At 35.5% G+C, this 19,418-nt stretch overlaps 1 long non-coding RNA gene across 1 annotated transcript in view; it reads right to left on the reverse strand.

Moving 5' to 3' along the window:
- Positions 1-697: 697 nt before the first annotated feature.
- The window catches only part of LOC129644772 (uncharacterized), a 30,597-nt gene continuing 11,876 nt past the window's right edge, over positions 698-19,418 (reverse strand). Inside the window, exons 2-3 of the long non-coding RNA XR_008710979.1 lie at positions 1,594-1,854; positions 698-1,059 (exon numbers count right to left, since the gene is read on the reverse strand). This is a non-coding gene — a long non-coding RNA (uncharacterized LOC129644772). The remainder of the gene's footprint in view (positions 1,060-1,593; positions 1,855-19,418) is intronic.

Consider the following 19,418-nt stretch of genomic DNA (forward strand, 5'->3'; position numbering starts at 1 on the left):
CAGACTCAGACACAGACATATGAAAATGTCAATGGTAATCTAAACTCTTCAGTAGAAAAATGTACTGACAGTTTGATTGTTGCAAGAATATTTTCACTGCTCTCACATCTTTGCAAGTAGAAAAATAATAGCACGATTAAAAATTAAATAGCTTTCTGGCCCAGAGTCCTGTGTGATAGTAAAACATTAATTTCTTGACAAACCAAAAATGTAGGATAGAAACCCTTTTACTTACAGTCGAATTTGGCCCCATTTCAAAATTGGAAATGAACTCAAATTTATAAATATTATAGTTTCCAAAATGTCTGCTTTCAGGCTATATAAGCTAGTCCCAAGCTAATGAAGAGACCAAAGTCCTGTACATCTATAGTTTTAAGAAATAGATAAAATTTATAATTAAAAACATTTTTTCATATTTTTTCATGAACCCTCCCTGTAATTTTTTTTATTATAGTGAAGTACTACACATTTTGTCTTTTTAATGTAAAAATATCGAGACTTTCAGATTAGGCTTATTCATTTAAGTAATTATGGAAATTCAGTTGGGTAATCTGGTTAGGATCCTGACCTAAAGTAGAAACACTAATATTCTTTATATGACACATATATCTATGTGAGAATTACATATGTCAAAAAACATTAAGAATTGCAAAAAAATTAAATTTTATTAACTTTTTATAGTTTTTTCAAAAGTAAAATGTTAAAATAAAAATAGATAAAGAAACAGCATGATGCATGAGCTTCATCCACTAAAGTCTTTATAATTGAATCATTCTGTTCTCTTTCTTCCATTGAGATTATAATGGCTCCATACAATGTAAGCAAGTGAGATTAATAATAGCATCCATCCTCATAAGTATGCCACTAAGACACAAGATGACAGCAGAAAGAAGAGAAGAAACACGATGCACAAATCACTCTGACCTAGACTAAAGGAAATATAAAAAGAAGCTGAAAACACAACTAATAGTAGTCTTAGAAGATGTAACACAGATGAATCAGCTATCAGTAGAGCATGCAGCGTGGCATGACTCTTGGCATAATGCATCTTGGGAACATCTGAGAAAGATATTAGAGGGAAAAAAGGTAGATATTAGTCCTTAGATCACTGATTGGGTAAAAGTTCTCATTAGGATGTATACTGACCAAATAACTCAATAAATCAAAGAAAGTACAAAAGTTCATTTCCATCTAGATTGATTACATTTAGGTGATCTTATACTGCCATTTTACTCTAACAGCAAAATTGGACTCATCAGTAAGTTCTGGTATTCAGTAATTCTGATGATATAAAAATCTTAGCTGTTAGCTACTGTGCAGTTATTTTATTACCACAGGTTGTACCTATAATCCTTATGTATTTCTTCAGTTCTGCCCCAAACACTATTTTACTTTTTCCTCACTGAACTTGTTTATTTTCTAAATGTTTATGTTGGTTGCAAAAGTTGATCTGGTAGACTAGGTAGAAAAAGCTAAATCTCAAATAACTTTGTATCATTATAAGAAACCATAATTAATTTGCTAAACTGTAATATTTGAGAATAATTATAATTTTCTACAGTCAAAAATATGTATCCAATAACTAATGCCTACCTTCTGATGCTCTAGAAGAGGTAACAGCAGACATTTTCTCTAAAGATTCAGGTAGTAAATATTTTCAGCATTGGGGAATATCATCTCTGCCTGCTATGGTTTGCATGTTTTACTCTGAGATCCATGTGTTTAAATCCGTTTCCCAATATGTTGGTATTAGGAGTTGAGGACTTTGGATAAAAGACCTGGTGCGGTCCTGGACCTGGAAGAGAGCCCTCATCTAACCATGCTGGCAGTCACACTGGTTTCTAGCCTCTTGAACTGTGAGAGAGAAAAAACAAACAAACATATTGCTTACAAGCTACTGACTCTGTGGGTTGCAACCCAGTCTGTTATAGCAGCCTAAACCCAAATACTGATTCAGCTACTCAGCAACATCATTGGGTGTAAAAGTAATGGTAGATGACATGACTGTTTTTAAATGACTTTTATTTTTTATATAAAAACAAGTGGTCATCAGGTTTGGCTCATTGGCTTTAGTTTGCCCACCAGTGGTTTATAAAACCCTGAAAGTAACAAAATACTTTAACTATAATTTTGGATTCAAATTTACAAAAGGCAAATCTGCTTTCTCTATAATATGTTGCCTCTCCTTGATAGTTACTTTGTAAGTAAAATACACTGAAGTACTTTAAATCACTGTCTAATGAGAGTTTCACTTTTTCTTAATTAGAACACAGATGATATCCCCAAACTCAAAATCCATTATATTTTGTAAAGCCATGATGATATGAAGTAAAAATGTACACAAATATTAACATGTTTAGGAATTAAACATTAAATATAAATTGTATACTACTGTTCAGTTCTATCCAGACACACTATTACCCTGGCTGGACACTATGTAGGTTGAAGACATTGTGCTTACAAATGTCACCACAGGTATATTTGTTCACTGTAATATGATAGTTTTTTAAACCCTTTCTGGCTTTATATACTGGCTCATGTTGTCATGCTGCAATTTAGTCAGATTGTTAGGAAGTATTTGTCTAGCAGCCTCTTCCTCTGATCAGAGAAGTTGTAATCTATTGACCAGTTTTTAATGATTCTAAATTAAAAGGATTATCCAGAATAATAATTTTAAAAATTTTTGTTTCAAGATTTAACAGCCTAGCAATAGAGTATTTGTTTTTATTTCTATATATTTCTTAAGGCAAATACCTTCACTCTTTTGAGAAGCAGAATACTTCACTGCTTGTCAGAATTTCCCAGTGCTCCACAGTAAATAGAAGTTTTCATTCAATTAATAAAAAGTGTAAAGAAGCATAAAATTGTAAATGTTACCACATAATGCGTGATTTCCAAGATTTATTCTAGTTCTCTCTCACAGAGTTTAGAATGATGAGCCTCCTATTTCCCTCATGTCACTTTTGGAAACTTATTTTGGTATGTTATTTTTTATAACATTTTTTCCCAGTTATTTATTCTCATCAGTTAAAGCTGTATAGAAAACGCATTCTTCATCTAACTTCTGATGATACACTTCTGTGCTTATGCAACACTCTCACTTTTCTTTATGGTATCTGTACGTAATAAAAGCAGTTTTGTGAATGTATATTTTGTCAGGGTCCCTTCCTGAAAGTAGGGCACTTAGTTATGTAATTCTTAGAATCTTCTGAAGGCTCAGGTCAGTATAGTTACGGAGCAGCAGCAAAGTTACTCACTGGTAAAAACATCTCTTTAAACTCTCTTTTCTTGAATATATGTAGGAAAATCATAGAGGTAAACATACATTGAGTGCATATATTATAAACAAGTTGATTTTATTTCAAATTCTGTTACCACTAACTTCCAGATTAAACTGAAGAGATGCTTCAGCCAGCTAATTTGAATTCAAAAGGATTATTATTATATACTGAATGACATAATATGTTAAGATATATTATAGTTTATATTATCAAGGAATTTGAAACCCAATTTAATAGCTTAATTTTATTTTATTTTATTTTTAGTTTTTCAGTTTCTGTTTTTATTTTATTTTATTTTATTTTATTTTTAAACTTTACAATATTGTATTAGTTTTGCCAAATATCGAAATGAATCCGCCACAGGTATACCTGTGTTCCCCATCCTGAACCCTCTTCCCTCCTCCCTCCCCATACCCTCCCTCTGGGTCGTCCCAGTACACCAGCCCCAAGCATCCAGTATCGTGCATCAAACCTGGACTGGCGACTCGTTTCATTCATGATATTATACATGGTTCAATGCCATTCTCCCAAATCTCCCCTCCCTCTCCCTCTCCCACAGAGTCCATAAGACTGTTCTATACATCAGTGTCTCTTTTGCTGTCTCGTACACAGGGTTATTGTTACCATCTTTCTAAATTCCATATATTTGCATTAGTATACTGTATTGGTGTTTTTCTTTCTGGCTTACTTCACTCTGTATAATAGGCTCCAGTTTCATCCACCTCATTAAAACTGATTCAAATGTATTCTTTTTAATGGCTGAGTAATACTCCATTGTGTATATGTACCACAGCTTTCTTATCCATTCATCTGCTGATGGACATCTAGGTTGCTTCCATGTCCTGGCTATTACAAACAGTGCTGCGATGAACATTGGGGTACATGTGTCTCTTTCCCTTCTGGTTTCCTCAGTGTAGCTTAATTTTAATTCACAACATTTTGAGTAGTTCAGTTCTGGTTTGTGCCTGTGTTGTATTGGATGTGTCAATTTCCCTCTAAACTATACAATTTTCTCAGGTTTGAGGAACTCTTGCTTCTTCTATTAATGATCATTAAGTTTGTATATCCTCATGCACCTTTTGCTTAGGTTATCTAAGAACTTGTAGTCAGTCAGTTCAGTGGCTCAGTCGTGTTCGACTCTTTGCGACCCCACAGACTGCAGCATGCCAGGCTTCCCTCTCTTTCACCAACTCCCAGAGTCTACTCAAACTCATGTCCACTGTGTCAATGATGTCATCCAACCATCTCATCCTCTGTCATCCCCTTCTCTTTCCACCTTCAATCTTTCCCAGCATCAGGGTCACAAAAAACACAAAAAAGCAAATGCCTTTATATTTTAGTATAAAATTAATTTGTTTCCCTACAGGTAATTAAAAAAAAATAAATTGACTATATAGTCTTGGGAGTGTATGTTTTCATTCTTTTATTTTTTCTGGGCTAATGAATTTTTAGGCCAAATTACATTACACTTTTTAATTATAAAGTTTAAATATTGGCTTACATTCCACAATTTCTTTTAGGATTTGAAATAGCTCAACTGGAATTCCATCCCCACCACTAGCTTTGTTTGTAGCTGTGAAAGTGGTATGCTCAATATGCCAGCAAATCTGGGAAATTCGGCAGTGACCACAGGACTGGAAAAGGTCAGCTTTCATTCCAATCCCAAAGAAAGGCAAGGCCAAAGAATGTTCAAACTACCACACAAAAATTGCACTCATCTCACATGCTAACAAAGTAATGCTCAAAATTCTCCAACCTAGGCTTCAACAGTATGTGAACCATGAACTTCCAGATGTTCAAGCCGGATTTAGAAAAGGCAGAGGAACCAGAGATCAAACTGCCAACATCCACTGGATCATCAAAAAAGCAAGAGAGCTCCAGAAAAACATCTACTTCTGCTTTATTGACTACGCCAAAGCCTTTGACTACGTGGATCACAACAAACTGGAAAATTCTTAGAGATGGGAATACCAGACCACCTGACCTGTCTGCTGAGAAATCTTTATGCATGTCAAGAAACAGCAGTTAGAACTGAACATGGAACAACAGACTGGTTCCAAATCAGGAAAAGAATACATCAAGGCTGTATATTGTGATCCTGTTTGTTTAACTTATACGCAGCGTACATCATGAGAAATGCTGGGCTGGATGAATCAAAAGCTGGAATCAAGATTGCTGGGAGAAATATCAATAACCTCAGATATGCAAATGGCACCACCCCTATGGCAGGAAGAGAAGAAGAACTAAAGAACCTCGTGATGAAAGCGAAAGAGGAGAGTTAAAAAGTTGGCTTAAAACTCAACATTCAAAAGTCTAAGATCATGGCATCTGGTCCCATCACTTCATGGCAAATAGATGGGCAAACAATGAAAACAGTGAGAGACTTTATTTTGGGGGGCTCCAAAATCACTGCAGATGGTGACTTCAGCCATGAAATTAAAAGATGCCTGCTCCTTGGAAGAAAAGCTATGACCAAATCTAGACAGCATATTAAAAAGCAGACACACTAGTTAGCCAACCAATGTCCATCTTGTCAAAGTTATGGTTTTTTCAGTAGTCATGTATGGATGTAATAGTTAGACTATAAAGAAAGTTGAGCGCTGAAGAATTGTTGCTTTTGAACTTTGGTGTTAGAGAAGACCCTTGTGAGTCCCTTGGACTGCAAGGAGATCAAACCACTCAAGCCTAAAGGAAATCAGTCCTGAATATTCATTGGAAGGACTGATACTGAAGCTGAAACTCTAATGCTTTGGCCACCTGATGCAAAAAACCTACTCATTGGAAAAGACTGTATGTAACAAGTGTGATACACTGTTTTTTTAATTGATTCCTTTATATGATACCTTATTTTTTATCTTTTGTTATAGCCTCTCCTTTAAGGTCTCTTTTGTCTGATATTGGTATTGCTACCCAGCTTTCTTGTCATTTATATTTGCATGAATTATCTTTTATAATCTTTTCATTTTCAGTCTGTGTCTTTAGCTCTGAAGTTCATCTCTTGCACACAGCATATAGATAGGTTTTGTTCTTTTATCCAATCAGGCACCTTATGGCATTTGATTGGAAAATGTATTCCATTGACATTTTAAGTAATTATTGATATGTTTGTACTTATTGCAACTTGATAACTTTTTTCTGTTTTTTTTTATACTTCTTTTCTATCTATTTATTCTTCTTGTTTGTTCCCTTGTGTTAAGATTTTCGTTAGTAGTATGCTTATGTTTCTTTTTCATAGCTTTTCTGTACTTTTTGTAGGGCTTTTTGTTTGTTTGTTTTTTACTATGTTGTGTCTTGGTTGCTTTTGCTGTGTACATGCTTTCTTTAGTTCTGGCAAGCAGAGGCTACTCTCTACTTGCAGGGGACAGGCTTCTTGTTGAGGTGACTTCTCACTGCAGAGCACAAGCTCCAGGGCACGTGGGCTTTAGTAGCTGCCAGACACAGGTTCACTAGTTGCAGCCCATGTTCTTAGTTGCCCTGCCACATGTGGAATCTTCCTGGACCAGGGATCAAACTTATATACCCTGCATTGGCAGGCAGATTCTTAACTATCAGACCACCAGGGAAGTCCCTTGTTATAGGTTTTTCATTTGTGTTTATCATGAGTTCATATATGTTGTCCTATATCTGTTTGTCTTAAACTGGGAGTTACTTAAGTTCAGACATATCTTAAAATACTGATATAATTTACTCCATTTCTCCACATTTTATGTTTTTGAGGTTATATTTTACATTCTCATATATATTTCTGAACTATTTATTGTAGTTACAGTTGCTTTCTAAATATTTTTTTGTATTTTTGTAGTAGATTATTTTGTTGGTTGAACCTCAGCCATTATTGTGTATTTATCTTTTCTAGTAGAAATTTTCCTTGTCAAAAATTACTTACTTTCCAATTAGAGAAGATCCTTTAATATTTCTTTTAGTGTCAGTTTAGTTTTGGTAAACTCTTCTAGTTTTTGCATGTCTGAAAAGTTCTTTTATCTCTCCTTCAGTTCTAGATGATAACATTGTAGGGTAAAATATTCTAGATTTCAAGGTCATCCCTTTCAACACTTAGAATATTATCATGTCTCTCCCTTCTGCCTTGAAAATTTTCTGCAGAAAAATGAAACTGGTAGCTTTTTTGGGGATTCCCTTGTTTATGACTCTTCGTTTTCTCTTGCTTCCTTTAGTATTAACTCTTACATTTAATTTACGCCATTTTAATTATAATATGTGTTGCTATGGGGCTATTTGAGTTAATCTTGTGTGGGATTATCTGTGCTTCCTGTACCTGGATACCATTTTCCTTCTTCAGTTTTGGGAAAATTTCAGCCATAATTTCATCAGACATATTTTCCATTCCCTTTCTTGCTCTCTTCTCTGAGCCTCCTATAATGTGAATTTTGGAATGCTTAGTGTTATGCAACTGGTACTTTATGTTGTTCTCATTTTTTTTTAAACTTTATTTTTCATTGTGTTGTCCTGATTGGTTGATTTCCATTATTCTATCTTCCAGATAACTTGCATGTTCTTCTATGTACTTAGTCCTGTGATTCATTCCTTCTAGTGTGTTTTTCATTTCAGTTATTAAATTATTCATTTCTGATTAGGTCCTTTTTTAATATTTTCTAGGTCCTTGCTAAAAAATCTCATAGCATTTATCTACTCTTTCCCCTAATTCAGTTAACATTCTTTATACTAGTGCTTTGAATTATTTACTTATAACATTTATTTCTGTCCCATAATTTATCTTTTCAAGGCTTTTCTCTTGCTCTTTTAGTTGAAAGTAGTACCTCTGTCTTTTTGTTTTACATAACTTTCTTCGTCTCTGTCAATTTAAGTGAAGTCAGTTATCTATTGTTGTCTTAAAGTAGTGTCCTTATGTTGTAGCTTTCCAGTACAGATTTTGTGTATCCAGTGCCTTTGGTGGGAGAGCTAGATTTTACATGGACATAAATCATGTCTTTCCTCACAGTGGGCTACCTGGCAGCTATAAATTTGGTTTAGGGAGGGCCAGAGATTAAGGGACTGGAACTGGAGACTGGTGTGAGGCAGGACTTTGTCTCTGCTCGCTGTTATCACCACACTATCAGGTGTGGGATCTAAGCCCAAGTTTTTGGAGCAGAGGGCCTGAACATTGGACCCAGGCTAGCTTTCTTCCCTTTAAGTGTGTGCTTTCTCCTCTTCTGTCACCATGACTCTTGCCCCAAGAGAGGAGAGCACTGAAGGATGGGAGCCTGAGCAGATTCTCATCTTGTGTTGGCTACAGACTGAAGTCCAAGCTGTCTCCAATGTGCTGCTTTTGCATAACTAGCATATTTACCCCTCACTCTGTTCAGATAAAGGCTTGGATCAAGCCCCCTTTGTGCCTCATGGCTGGCCACACCTCCCAGCCCTCACCAGCTTCTCCCTATTGTGGAGCTGTACTGCAGGGCAGGAGGGGACTGCATGGACTCTCTGTGTATATTTGTCTATGAGCTGTGGTGGACCTGCTGCTATCAGAGTTCTGAGGTGCATCTGATATTCTGCTTGAAAAGAATTTAAAAAAAAAAAAAAAAAAAAAAAGGCCACTGCTGCCCAGAGGCTGGCTCTGAACCAAGTTACCTTTGTGTTCCATGGCCATAGATCCAGTGCTGAAATGCAATGTGGAATGAACAGGGTTGAGGTATTCACTCAGCTCAGACTGAGGCATGCACCAAGGCAATAGTGCAAAACTCAGCAGCAACTTCAGCAGTTTTCTAGCTACACTTAATGCACTGCCTGGGGGCAAACCAGTGCACACATGCTCCTTAAAAGTTGAATCTAGGCTTCCCAAGGCCCTCCAGTTAGTCCAGAATCCTTCCAATCAGCTAAGGGGGGTTGTCCTCCCAATTTAGAACCCCAGGACTAGAGTGTGCAATGGGACCTGAAGCACTCACTCTTTAGAGTTGATCTTTTCTCATATAATCTTCCTATTTCTCTGAGTCCCCTCCCAGGAGAACAGATCCTGGTTTGATTGCTTTTTATTCCCTCCTACCTAGTACTGTGAACTCACTGTAGCAGCACCTCAATACATAAGATAAATGCTAACATCCATAAAAGGTGAAATTGACAGTAACACAGTAATAGTGGGGAATTTTAACACCCCACATGCACTGGTGGATATCATCCAGAAGAGAATAAGTAAACAGAAGCTTTAAATGATATAATACACCAAGCAGACTTAATTGATATTTATAGGGCATTCCATCTGAAAGTATCAAAAGACACTTTCTTCTGGGATATATCACATCTTGTGTCACAAATCAAGCCTTAATAGATTTAAGAAAATTGAAATTATATCAAGCATCTTTTTGAACCACATGATATGAAATTAAGATTCAATTACAGGAAAATAAAACTATGAAAATCATAGACATGTGGATGTTAAATGATACAGATAAAGGCAAATACTGCATGATCTCTTGTATTTGGAGTCTAAAAAAAGTCATAGAAATAGAGGTCAGACTCTTAGTTACCAGAGGCACAGGGTCAGAGGAGGAGGAATGGGGGGAGGTGAATAAAAAGTACATAATTTACTAGGAATGTAATGTACAATGTGATGATTATAGCTAAAACTGTTGGATGGTATATAAGAAAGAAAAAACAAAATGAGATTTTTTTCTTTTTTATTTTCTTTTTCTTGTATCTGTAGGAGAAGATGGATGTTAGCTGAACCTGTTGTCACAATCATTTTACAATATATGTATGTCAAACCATTGTGCTGTGTATCTTAAACTTACATAGTGATATATGCTAGTTTTTCAACAAAACTGGAAAAAATATGGCTTGATCTGAATTATACAAGAGAAACTCATGATGAATAATACTTGTTCATTATGATACTTTACTTAAAAAAATTAGAATTGGTTAGGATTGGTTATAAAGTTATAACCTACAAGGAAGTCCAATGGTTCCAAGCAGTACATACCTAAACAAAAGTTCACATGAAATCATTTCAGACATTCTATCAGACACTGCAATAAATAAGTATGAATTTTCTTTGAATATTTTCAAGTCAGTGCTTAATTAAATTATTATGTAGATTAATTCTATACATTATTTGAACATACTGACTCCTAAATATCGTTTTTTTTCTAAACATCTTTTCTAAAAGATTTAATAGACATATAGGCACATAGTCATTCAATTATTCAATAACAAACTTGTGCACTTGCCATTGTCCAGGTTTTGTGATATATTTTAGATATAAATATTTATAATAAACACAAATATACATGGCAGTTTTATGGGTTTCAGACATAAGGGAGAAAGACACAGTAAATAGACAAAAATAATGCAGTTATAATAAGTGCTATGGTAGAAAATTTGACTCAAAACTTAACCTTAAAGCCTCCTTCCCCATCAACACTGTGTAATTTGACTTAATTTATTTATGTGTTAAACTAATGACAGCCTCAGATCATTCTAATTATCTATTCAAAAATTGACTCTGTAATTGCTGCCTTTAATCTTTACATATATATCATTATACTGTGTCCATAGATTTCTTCCATTACTCAAGGTTTGCAATTTTAAAATATTTAAGTACTAGGTTTTTCTTTCCTATACTTACAAATTTAAAGAGAAATAAATAATAAATTAGATAACTCAGAATAATAAGGGAGGATGTTTTGGTGCAATCCTAAAAGCAGGTCCAACACCCAAATAAACTCATATGCATTTATATCCATATATTATACACTCATTCTTATATATCTATATTACACACACAGACATACACACACATGCTTTAAGCCTTTTCTTTGAAAGAAATAAATTGCTTCGCATAGATTATTCAACTTGAACAAGCATTGAAAATAGATTCAATGTGAAAATTAATGAGTAAATATTCAATGAAAAGAAACACTATATGTATGACACAGTGGGTCTGAGTTTCTTGAAGCAGATTCTAGAATATAGTCAACTTAGTCAAGATATAAAAGATTTTAAAAGTTACAAAAATTACCTATACAAATTATCTGTAGAATATGATCCAAATGTAACTTTTATAAAAGATTAGACTAGCAACAGTGTACAAGGTAGATTGGAATTATGAGCAATACTGGAATCTGGAAAGCATCTCAAAGCATAATATTATAAGTGATATATGACAATTTAGTGGCTGTATTCCTTGAATTTTGGGTGAACGTTTAGTCAATAATTCATATTAGTATATTTAAAAACTAAACATTTTTCTTATATATTTGAACTATTTCAACACCTAATTTAAGTTTGTAAAACAAGAATGACCATTCTGGGCATTATTGATATCCTGGATTGGGTGCCAGTAGCTAACCTCTCAATTTGTGACAAGCAAAAATGTCTTTCAGTTCAGTTCAGTTCAGTCACTCAGTAGTGTCCGACTCCTTGCGACTCCATGAATCGCTGCACGCCAGGCCTCCCTGTCCATCACCAGCTCCCGGAGTTCACTCAGACTCATGTCCATCAAGTCAGTGATGCCATCCAGCCATCTCATCCTCTGTCGTCCCCTTCTCCTCCTGCCCCCAATCCCTCCCAGCATCAGAGTCTTTTCCAATGAGTCAACTCTTTGCATGAGGTGGCCAGAGTACTGGAGTTTCAGCTGTAGCATCATTCCTTCCAAAGAAATCCCAGGGCTAATCTCCCTCAGAATGGACTGGTTGGATCTCCTTGCAGTCCAAGGGACTCTCAAGGGTCTTCTCCAGCACCATAGTTCAAAAGCATCAATTCTTTGGCAATCAGCTTTCTTCACAGTCCAACTCTCACATCCATACATGACCACCGGAAAAACCATAGCCTTGACCAGACGGACCTTTGTTGGCAAAGTAATGTCTCTGCTTTTGAATATGCTATCTAGGTTGGTCATAAGTTTCCTTCCAAGGAGTAAGCGTCTGTTAATTTCATGGCTGCAGTCACCATCTGCAGTGATTTTGGAGCCCAAAAAATAAAGTCTGACACTGTTTCTCCTGTTTCCCCATCTATGTGCCATGAAGTGATGGGACCAGATGCCATGATCTTCATTTTCTGAGTGTTGAGCTTTAAGCCAACTTTTTCACTCTCCACTTTCACTTTCATCAAGAGGCTTTTTAGTTCCTCTTCACTTTCTGCCTTTCAGTTCAGTTCAGTCACTGAGTCGTGTCCAACTCTTTGCGACCCCATTAATGGCAGCACTCCAGGCCTCCCTGTCTTTAGACGCTGCCAAATGTCTTCTTGGGAGCAAAATAATATTCCTCAGTTGAGAATCTTTGGTATATACTAAGGTTTTCCTATTTATTTTGCTTAATCTTTAAACTTTATATAAATTATTTTCACAATAATGATGTATGACAAACACTCTCAAATATTTAATGGCTTACAATGACGAATGTCTGTTTATCTCACTCAGAGATACACATGTCAGATGGGATCTGGCTGCTATCAACAGGGCTTGACTGAACCTAGTCAGATTGGCTTCAGGCTATAGCTCAAGTTCTAATATGCTCCATATCTCATATCAGAGCCTAAGTTAAAGAGACAGACAGGAAGTGTGTTCTCCTCATGGTGATGTCAGGAACTCAACAAAACAGTCCAGGCATATATGCACATTCCAAACCTCCACTTATATTGAGTCTTCTAATCTCTAGTTGACAAAAATCATGGCATATAGCTAAGGCCAAGGTAAAGGGGAAGGGAGTCATTTTGCCTATCATGCATCTGTGGCAAGAATGTGAGGTAAAGACATGAAACCAACAATTCAGTCTACCACCTAGTCAAATGACATGAAAAGCTTGGTTTGTAGATTGAATTTTGTCGATGTTAATATCTTACATTAAACTGAGAGCTTCTTGGAGCCAGGTCCAATACTAGGCACATAAGTGTTTAAAGAATAAATACATGAGCAAAACAATTAGCATCATTATTTTACATTTTTTAAATCATAAATGAGTTTATAATGTATTGAATAAACAGCATTGTATAAAACATTAGTTATTATATTAAAGTATATTGACTAGATATTAATAATAAAATATTAAAATGACAGGCCATTTTGTAATTTGTGGAGAATCATGATACACATCAAATGTACTGGTAATACTGCTACTCAACATGATATTGATTTTACAAATTATCTTGCTGAGAAATTTGCATTCATGATTTTTCACTTACCTTAATAACTAAAATCTTCTACTATAGATATTATCAAGTAAATAGAGAATAAAATAATCTTTATAAGTTTTCTATAAGTACTTTTGACTTTCATGTATTAGCTTGAATGATTAATTATTACTCACCAAATCTAACTTCTCTTTTCTTACCTCTCCTTTCCTTTTTCTGCTTTTCTTAATAATTATATAAATGCTCAACTTTGTGAAAATCAAAAGCAAATTTAGTAATGACACCACAGCATACTTTTATGTAATGAGTGAACATAGTATTCAATTACAATGTCATTTGTCTTTTAAAATAGAATCTCAATTTGAAAAATTATCTAACAAATTGAAGTGGCAAAGACTTCTTATTCTATTTTACTTTATTAGATGAATCAAAAAAGTAACCAAGTCTGAACATTGCTGCTGCTACTGCTGCTAAGTCACTTCAGTCGCGTCTGACTCTGTGCGACCCCATAGACAGCAGCCCACCAGGCTCCCCCGTCCCTGGGATTCTCCAGGCAAGAACACTGGAGTGGGTTGCCATTTCCTTCTCCAATGCATGAAAGGGAAAAGTGAAAGTGAAGTTGCTCAGTCGTGTCCGACTCTTCGCGACCCCATGGTTTGCAGCCTACCAGGCTCCTCCATCCATGGGATTTTCCAGGCAAGAGTACTGGAGTGGGGTGCCATTGCCTTCTCCAAGTCTGAACATTAAGTCAGTAAAATTTGTAACTGAAAACCAACTAATAGCTGTAGGTATTTGATCATTTGTTCTTTACCTGGGATGATATTCAAGAGTATATTTGATTCACAAACCTAAATATAGTGGGTATTTCATGTTTGCTTTATATAAATAAATGAATTTTATGTATATAATGACAAGCCTAGACAGTGTATTAAAATCAGAGACATCACTCTGCCAACAAAGGTGTGTATAGTCAAAGTTATGCTCTTTCCAGTAGTCATGTATGGATGTGAGAGTTGGACCATAAAGAAGGTGGAGCACCAAAGAACTGATGCATTTGAACTACTGGAGAAGATTCTTGAGAGTCCCTTGAACAGCAAGGAGATCAATCCTCAAGGAAATCAACTCTGAATATTCATTGGAAGGACTGATGCTGAAGCTGAAGTTCCAATGCTTTGGCCACCTGATGCAAAGTGCTGACTCATTGGAAAAGACCCTGATGCTGGGAAAGACTGAGGGCAAGATGGGAAGGGGACAACAAAGGATGAGGTGGTTGGATGACATCACTGACTCAATGGACATGAATATGAGCAAAGTCAGGGAGGTAGTGAAGGACAGGGAAGCCTGGCGTGCTGCAGTTCATGGGGTCACAAACAGAGGCAAACAACTTAGTGACTGAACAACAACAACAAAATCAATATACATAATAGGAACACAAGTTTATGGCCAGAGACAAAAATAACACTATATATTATAGATTAAGTTTTAAAACTATGTTAAATACTATTTCAAAGAGGTTTGCATTCTTCCTGAAAAAAAAAAAACCCTACTTGCTGTAGAGGACTTGAGAAAATTTCCACAATCAAAATAGAATATTAATATATGGTTAAATATATAGATATGACAGATGGAAAAAGAAAGGCAGAGAAACAGAGATACATCTTAGGCTACATACATTCATCACCAGGGTTTTCTAATATTAATATGGACTATGGATAAGAAAAATTTATAATTTTTGAGCCCTTATTAAATGTGCCAAGCATATTGTTCTTCTATAGACCAATAGTCTTTACAATAACTCTATGAGGTAGATTTCATAATTGCTGGTTTGTGTGTTCAGTTTTATATAGCAAATAAGACACAAAAAAGCAAAATGTCTTATTTCACAAGCTAATAAAAAAGTAGCTCAAACTTAGGTACATCTAGGTTAGTTTGCCTCCAAAGCACATAATTACTTTTCCTATACCATAATTTATTTCCTTACACTAATTCCTTTTCTATTTGGAATTGCTTTATATCCAACAGTCTCTGTCTTCCCTTTTCTCAGAGATCTGGTCCCACTTACCCACTTTCAAATGCTCCATTGCCTGCCATTGATCTGATTCTTTGACTTCTGCCCTGAAGAGCACTCTTAAATCTATATTATTCAGTTCAGTTCAGTTCAGTTCAGTTCAGTCACTCAGTCGTGTCCGACTCTTTGTGACCCCATGAATTGCAGCATGCCAGGCCTCCCTGTCCATCACCAACTCCTGGAGTTCACTCAGACTCACGTCCATTGAGTCAGTGATGCCATCCAGACATCTCATCCTCTGTCGTCCCCTTCTCCTCCTGCCCCCAATCCCTCCCAGCATCAGGGTCTTTTCCAATGAGTCAACCCTTCGCATGAGGTGGCCAAAGTACTAGAGTTTCAGCTTCAGCATCATTCCCTCCAAAGAAATCCCAGGGCTGATCTCCTTCAGAATGGACTGGTTGGATCTCCTTGCAGTCCAAGTGACTCTCAAGAGTCTTCTCCAACACCACACTTCAAAAGCATCAATTCTTCGGCACTCAGCCTTCTTCACAGTCCAACTCTCACATCCATACATGACCACTGGAAGAACCATAGCCTTAAATAGACAGACCTTAGTTGGCAAAGTAATGTCTCTGCTTTTCAACATACTGTCTAGGTTGGTCATAACTTTTCTTCCAAGGAGTAAACGTCTTTTAATTTCATGGCTGCAGTCACCATCTGCATATTATTACTAGGTCTCAAAGCAAATCCAAACAGATACAAAGTACACATAAGTTCAGGCATCTTTTTCATAAACACTGGCACAAGCATCTTTTAACTTAGAAGCATTATTAAAAAAAAAAAAAAAAAAAAAACACTACATCATTTTCTGAAAGGCATCCAGCATACAGAGATTTAATTTCTATCAACACAGTTCCCTTCCCAACCGCAACTCCTTTCATAGAGCCTCCTCTTTTCACCCTATTACCTTCTAAGGTATTAGATGTCCTGTCTTAGTTTGCCATCCATTTTATTTGTACTAATATAACTAATAACTATATCATTTATAGTTACAGATTCAATAAAGGATCAATCCCATACATACACACACAAAATGATGTAACCAGTTATTATAAGTAGCAAATATTTTTCTAATTGTCACAAGCTTTAACTAAAGTCACCTGTCATTTCCAATCTAACCACTTAAATATATGTTCATATGCTTAGAAACCCTGCCACTCCCTTGATGATATCAATCTATATCTTTTCTCCGTCTCTGCAAATGACACTATTTTGTTTTTTTATGGCTGAATAATATTCCATTCTATACATGTACCACAGCTTCTTTATCCATTCCTCTCTTTGACATTTAGGTTGCTTCCATGTTCTGGCTATTGCAAACAGTGCTTCAGTGAACAATGGGTGCATGTGTCTTTTTGAATTATGGTTTTTTCAGAGTATATAGCAGGAGTGGGATTGCTCGACCCCATTTCTCCATTGTATATCCTGACTCTTTTGACCATAACTGCATAGGTTTATTCCGGGGTTTCTATCCTCTGACATTGCTCTATATTTCTTTTCTGTGCCAGTGCCATACTATCTTGATTATTGAAGCTTTATAATACAGTCTGAAGTCAGGGCGCCTGATTCCTCCAGCTCCGTTTTTCTTTCTCAGGGTTGCTTTTGCTATTCAGGGTCTTTTGAATTTCCATACAAATTGTAAAATGCTTTGTTCTATTTCTGTGAGAAATGCCATTGGTGACTTTTTTTTTAAGGAACCTCCGTATCGTCACCATAGTGGCTATATCAATTCCCACCAACAGTGTAAGAAGGTTCCCTTTTCTTCACATCCACTCCAGCATTTATTGTTTGTGGATTTCTTGATGATGGCCATTCTGACAGGTGTGAGGTGATACTTCATTGTAGTTTTGAGTTACATTTCTCTAAGACTTACGGGTGTTAAGCATTATTTCATGTGTTTTTTGGTCATCTGCATGTCTTCTTCAGAGAAAATGTCTCTTTAGATTTTCTGTCCAGTTTTTTTGTTTGTTTGAGTTTTTTGTTGTTTTGATATTGAGCCCCATGAATTGTTTATATATTTTGGAGATTAATCCTTCATTACTTGTTTCATTTGCAAATATTTTCTTCTATTCTGAGGATTGTTGTTTCATCTTGTTTATGATTTCCTTTTCTGTGCAGAAGCTTTTAAGTTTAATTAAGTCCCATTTTTTTAATTTTAGTTTTTATGTTCATTACTCTAGGAGGTAGGTCCAAAAAGATACTGCTGAGGTTTGTCAGAGGGTGTTCTATGTTTTTCTCTAAGAGTTTTATAGTGCTCAGCCTTACATTTAGGTCTTCAGTCCATTTTGAGTTTACTTTTTGTGTATAGTGTTAGGGAGTGTTCTAATTACATTCTTTTGCATGTAGATGTCCAATTTTCCCAGGACCAGTTATTGAAGACTGTCTTTTCTCTGTTGTATATCCTTGACTCCTTTGACCGTAACTGCATAGGTTTATTCCTGGGTTTCTATCCTCTGACATTGCTCTATATTTCTTTTCTGTGCCAGTGCCATACTATCTTGATTATTGAAGCTTTATAATACAGTCTGAAGTCATGGAGCCTGATTCCTCCAGCTCCATTTTTCTTTCTCAAGGTTGCTTTTGCTATTCAGGGTCTTTTGTATTTCCATACAAATTGTAAAATGTTGTGTTCTATTTCTGTGAGAAATGCCATTGGTGATTTCATAGGGATTGCATTGAATCTGCAAAATTGAATTCCAAAATTGATTTGGGTAGTATAGCAAATTTCACAATATTAATTATTTCAATCCCAGAACATGGTATGTTTCTCCATCTGTTTGTATCATCTTTGATTTCTTTCATCAGTATGATATAGTTTTCTATGGGATTCTTTCCTTAATTTCTCTTGCTGATCTTTGTTGTTAGTGTATAGGAATGCAAGAAATTTCTGTATATTTATTTTGTATCCTGTGACTTTACTAAATTCATTGATTAGCTCTTCTAGTTTTCTGGTGGAATTCTTAAGGTTTTCTATGGGCAGTATCATGTCTTCTGCAAACATGACAATTTTACTTCTTTTCCAATGTGGGTTCCTTTTATTTCTCTTTTCTAATAGCTGTAGCTAGAACTTCCAAAACTATTTTGAATAATAGTTTTGAGAATGGACATCCTTGTCTTGTTCTTGATCTCAGAGGAAATGCTTTCTGTTTTTGAGAAACATTTATGAGAATATTTGCTGTGGTTTTGTCTTATGTGGACTTTATTATGTTGAGGCAGGTTTCCTCTTTGCCCAGTTTTCAGTTACTTTTTATCATAAATCAGTGTTGAATTTTGTCAAAAGCTTTTCTGTATCTATTAAGATGATCATATGGAATTTTATTCCTCAGTTTGTTAATATAGTGTATCATATTGATTGATTTGCATATAGTGATGAATTCTTGCATCCCTGGAATAAATCCACTACATCATGGTGTATGATCACTTTAATGTTGTTGGATTTGATTTGCTTGTATTTTGCTGAGGACTTTTCCATCTGTGTTCATCAGTGATATTGATCTGTAATTTTCTCTTTGTGTGTTATATCTTTGCCTAATTTTGGTATCAGTGTGATGATGACCTTGCTGAATGAACTTGGGAGTGTTCCTCTTTTTACAGTTTTTTGGAAGATTTTGAAAAGAATAGGTGTTAGCTCTTTTTTGAAGGTTTGATAAAATTAGTCTGTGAAGCCATCTGCTCTTGGAGTGTTATTTGTTTGAAGATATTTTAATCACAGTTTCAATTACATTACTTGTGATTGGTCTGCCCATATTGTTGTTGTTGTTGTTTTTCTTGGTTCAGTCTTGGAAGGTTGTAGTTTTCTAAGAATTTGTCTATTACTTCCAGGTTTATTTGCATATTGTATTTTATTGGCATATAGTGGCGTGTAGTAGTCTCTTATGATTCTTTGTATTGCTGCAGTGTCAGTGGTAACTTCTCCTTTTTCATTTCTAGTTTTATTGATTTGAGTTCTCTCACTTTTTTCCTGGATGAGTCTGGCTAAAGTTTTATCAATT

Source organism: Bubalus kerabau, chromosome 2 (genome assembly GCF_029407905.1).
Source record: "Bubalus kerabau isolate K-KA32 ecotype Philippines breed swamp buffalo chromosome 2, PCC_UOA_SB_1v2, whole genome shotgun sequence".
Lineage (NCBI taxonomy): Eukaryota > Metazoa > Chordata > Mammalia > Artiodactyla > Bovidae > Bubalus > Bubalus kerabau.